The 5,000-nt window shown below is 47.3% G+C and overlaps 1 protein-coding gene across 1 annotated transcript in view; it reads left to right on the forward strand.

Annotated features, from left to right (window-relative positions):
• Nucleotides 1–5,000, forward strand: part of invs (inversin) — a 32,456-nt gene that overhangs the window by 8,266 nt on the left and 19,190 nt on the right. The gene's annotated exons all lie outside the window — the stretch shown is intronic.

Here is a 5,000-nt window from a genome sequence, read left to right on the forward strand (position 1 = left end):
ACACACACACACACACACACACACACACATTTACACACACATACACACACTCAGCCCAGTCAGCCCTTACACACGCACGCACACACACACGCACACACACACACACACACACACAGACACACCACCATCACCACCACCACAGTGCTCAAAGATACAGGCACATACATAAATTCAGTTTTACTAAATCTCGTCACATGATGGCATATATGAGTTCTCACTCACAGCTTCTGAACCATAATACAACCAGCTGTTCAACACACACTGCTGTATGTAACAGTGCAGCTAATCAATTAAGACCTATACCCAGACGAAGACAGAAACAGAGAGATTGTTTAACTGACGTGCGTGTGTGTGTGTGTGTGTGTTTGTGAGTGTATGGGTCTTAATTACCCGGCTGCAAGCAGCAATCCATCAGCGATGTGATCTGAGTGTTTTTCTCATTCATAGTCTGAGCACCCAACCCTGTTCCTGAAAAGCCTACTCTGGATCATTCTCGTTCCAGCCTGTAGCATTAGCAACCACCAGTTACTGTTTAGTTGTGTTGTCTAATGTTGTTCCCTTGTGATTGGCTGAGACTGTTGTACTGTTGAACGTTCTGTGTGTGTACTGGACAAAACAAAAAGTTCTCTGAAGTGTTATCTGCCTGTACTGTGAGTCACAGTACTGAAAGATCTCATGAGATAAAAGTGTTTTCGTGTGACTGACACTGCTTAGCGTGAGAAACTGCCGTCTACCCTTCATTTGATCCTGATGACAGCTGTTGGTATGTGTTACTCAAAAGAAGTAGTACATGCACAGGCACCTGAAATGGCCTCTAGCAGTGCACCAGAACGTACGGTGGATGCCGGCAGGAGAAAAGCTGCCCCTAATGCCCCATGCAAGCGCATTGAGCACACAGGGGCAAGAACCTGAACAACAGTCTCAGACATCTGGCAAATGTGGGTGACATCACCAGCCAAGAAAATACCCTGCATACCACGTATACTACAATAGACATGGCAACACGTGCAACTCAGGGAAAGTGGTATCGCCTGACACAGACACTGATAGTGAGGAAGCAAGGGCTGCAGCTGTAGAGATCACAGCCAAAACCTTGCGAAGCTGACACAGGCTGGCACATAAACCTCAGCTATAGGCGGCCAGTTTATGGTGTTAAACGCTTAACACTGGCGCTGAAGCTAACATTCTGCCGTCAATCTGCTGTAAGCACACTCTCAGTGCCTGTCAAGCTACAAAAGACTGACTCAGTGTTAATAGCCAATGGCGGAACAAGTGGCATGGTCAGACTGCATTTGTAGAGACACAGAGACAGACTGGACTGGACCTGGACCTGACTTCTTTGTCACCACAGCGTCTGCCACACCTCTGCCGGGCCACCAGGGCTGTGCAGAGCTCGCCCCGATCAGTGAAGTGGATGCACTAATCTCAGCTGTCCCCGCATCCAAGGCAGGACTTTTGAGATGATATGCCTCGGTTTTTGAAGGTCTCGATGAGTTTCCAGTTCAGCACCACATTTATCCAGCAGAACCCCCAATGCTCCGTTGGTGTAGGAAGATCCTTTGATGGGTTGAAAGAGACACTTGACAGCCTGGAAAGTACAGGTGTGATTATCAAAGTAACAAAGCCCACAGCCTGGGTTAGCACTTTAAGTATCACTGAATAGATACATGGGTTTTACCTTAGATCTTAAAAGGGCTATATTATGTCAACACTTATCCATACCCACTGCTGAAGAGAGCGGCAAAGACTAGCAGGAAAAAAGATTGGATATCGGCAGATCAGACTCGATGACAAGTCCGTAGATCTCTGTACTTTCAATACTTCCAGGGCAAGATACCACTGTCATCGTCTGCCATTTGGTAGTAAATCAGTAAACTAAATATTCCAGCAAGTCAACTATGAGAGTTTTGATGTCATTGACAGTGTCTTCATAGTATTAGATGACATGATCGTTGTTGTTGTTGTTGATCGTGGCAGACAAAATACTTCAGAGAGGGATGGAGCTAACGAGCTCAATGTCAAATTCAACCAAGACAAAGTCCAATATATGGTTAAGGAAGTGAAGTATCTTGGGCCCCTCATCAGTGCTAATGGAGTCAAACCAGATGACTCCAAAGCCACAGCCACCCAGCAGCCACCACCCTCCATCAGAGTAGAGCCTTCAGCGGTTACTTGGTATGACCAGATATCTTGCTCAGTACACCCCCCAATGAGGCCACACTCACTGCAACCTAAAGATCGCTGCTCCAATGTCGCATGGCGGTGGCATCCAGGACAACAAGCTGCATTTCATTGCACTGAAAACGTCTGTCTCTATAACGCCACTGCTGCGGCTCTTTGACCCCAAAAATCAAGGGCACTCTCTGATGCAGAGCAAAACTACGAACCAAATACAAAAAGTGTCGCTGACTGTAGTTTTCACCCTCAAGAAGTTCAACCAGTATGTACTGTATATGGCAATCCTGTGAAAAAAAATCCCAGTCTGGCCACAAACTGTCAAATGCCCTTTGGCCAGGCCCCTGTGCAGTTGCAGAAAAGGCTCCTTCAAATTCAAAGAAATGATGATCTCCTTTGTGTACACACCTGGAAAAGACATGTTCATATCACTGACATACCATTCGAGACAGCTGATGAATGTGTGAATGTGTGAATGTGTGCTTCCTGATGAGAGTCAGACATGCCACAGAGTGTGAACCACTTCAGGGCAGCATAATGCACAACTCAGTTCACTCAAGTGCAATGGGGCTTTAACTCAGTTCACTCAAGTGCAATGGGGCTTTAACTCAGTTCACTTTAACTCAGTTCACTCAAGTGCAATGGGGCTTTAACTCAGTTCACTTTAACTCAGTTCACTTTAACTCAGTTCACTTTAACTCAGTTCACTTTAACTCAGTTCACTCAAGTGCAATGGGGCTTTAACTCAGTTCACTTTAACTCAGTTCACTTAAGTGCAATGGGGCTTTAACTCAGTTCACTTTAACTCAGTTCACTTTAACTCAGTTCACTTTAACTCAGTTCACTTTAACTCAGTTCACTTTAACTCAGTTCACTCAAGCGCAATGGGGCTTTAACTCAGTTCACTTTAACTCAGTTCACTTAAGTGCAATGGGGCTTTAACTCAGTTCACTTTAACTCAGTTCACTTTAACTCAGTTCACTTTAACTCAGTTCACTCAAGTGCAATGGGGCTTTAACTCAGTTCACTCAAGTGCAATGGGGCTTTAACTCAGTTCACTCTACGAGTTCTTCTAATTCTCCTCAGTCCAGTGGCATGGCATGAAGGACCATCCGCACCGTCAAATCCATGACGAAGTCTGCCGTTTAGTCCCCTCTTCTCCTCAATCTGCGGAGCACACACACCTATCACAGGTCTACAATACTCGCTGGCTCAGCTTCTCACGGGTCGTGTGCTACCAACTTGGCAGTCAGCAAAGCAGTGTTAACACCATCAACACACGTGTGGATATGCATGGTGTGTGTGTGTGTGTGGGTGTGGGTGTGTGTGTGTGTTGTGTGTGTGTGTGTGTGTGTGTGTGTGTGTGTGTGTGTGTGTGTGTGTGTGTGTGGATATGCATGCAGGTTTCTGCTGACGGCAGGAGGAACAAAAGGTGACACGACGTAAGACAAGACTGTGGCACCCCTGCCTTCGTTCCTGGTGTGTGTGTGTGTGTGTGTGTGTGTGTGTGTATGTGTGTGTGTGTGTGCGTGCGTGGATAAATGACAAATGGATGCCAGCAACAGTCGTGACAATTTGAGAAGCACCACGATCCTATGATGTCATCACACCTCAGGAGAGTGATGCTCAGTGATGCTCAGAGGAGAGTGATGCTCAGGAGAGTGATGCTCAGAGGAGAGTGATGCTCAGAGGAGAGTGGGAGAGTGATGCTCAGAGGAGAGTGATGCTCAGAGGAGAGTGATGCTCAGAGGAGAGTGATGCTCAGTGATGCTCAGAGGAGAGTGATGCTCAGTGATGCTCAGAGGAGAGTGATGCTCAGTGCTGCTCAGAGGAGAGTGATGCTCAGTGATGCTCAGAGGAGAGTGATGCTCAGAGGAGAGTGATGCTCAGAGGAGAGTGGGAGAGTGATGCTCAGAGGAGAGTGATGCTCAGTGATGCTCAGAGGAGAGTGATGCTCAGAGGAGAGTGATGCTCAGAGGAGAGTGATGCTCAGAGGAGAGTGGGAGAGTGATGCTCAGAGGAGAGTGATGCTCAGTGATGCTCAGAGGAGAGTGATGCTCAGAGGAGAGTGATGCTCAGAGGAGAGTGATGCTCAGAAGAGAGTGATGCTCAGTGGAGAGAGATGCTCAGAGGAGAGTGGGAGAGTGATGCTCAGTGATGCTCAGAGGAGAGTGATGCTCAGTGATGCTCAGAGGAGAGTGATGCTCAGAGGAGAGTGATGCTCAGAGGAGAGTGATGCTCAGGAGAGTGTCACAGAGTGTCTGTCAGAAGTAGGCCTGGCTGATGGGGCATTTCTCTGAATATGAGTAGCACAACACGTGAGCTGGTCGGTGCACCCAGCTACCCGTTCGGCTCAAAGACTACAGTGGCAGGCAAAGGTTTGGACACCCCTGGTCAAGATGGTTTTCACTGTTCAAAAACGTCGTTTTGTGACACTTCACAGCGGGTCTGTCCGTGTTCAGTAATGTTGCTTGAATTAGTAGCACCAACAACATAAAGCTTTGTTGGGCAAGAAATCATGATATAGTTAGCCTATAGTACTAATTATTCAACGACTATAGGATGTAGAAGGCCAGAAACATAGAAAGCCTGGTCAAATCTGTCTGAATAGCCCATATGGTCGTTCCCTTTTCACCGTCACACACCTCCTCTCTCTTCCCTTTTCACCGTCACACACACCTCCTCTCTTCCGTTTTCACCGTCACACACCTCCTCTCTCTCTTCCCTTTTCACCGTCACACACACCTCCTCTCTTCCGTTTTCACCGTCACACACCTCCTCTCTCTCTTCCCTTTTCACCGTCACACACACCTCCTCTCTCTCTT

The sequence above is a fragment of the Clupea harengus genome, chromosome 11, assembly GCF_900700415.2.
Source record: "Clupea harengus chromosome 11, Ch_v2.0.2, whole genome shotgun sequence".
Taxonomy (NCBI): Eukaryota; Metazoa; Chordata; class Actinopteri; order Clupeiformes; family Clupeidae; genus Clupea; species Clupea harengus.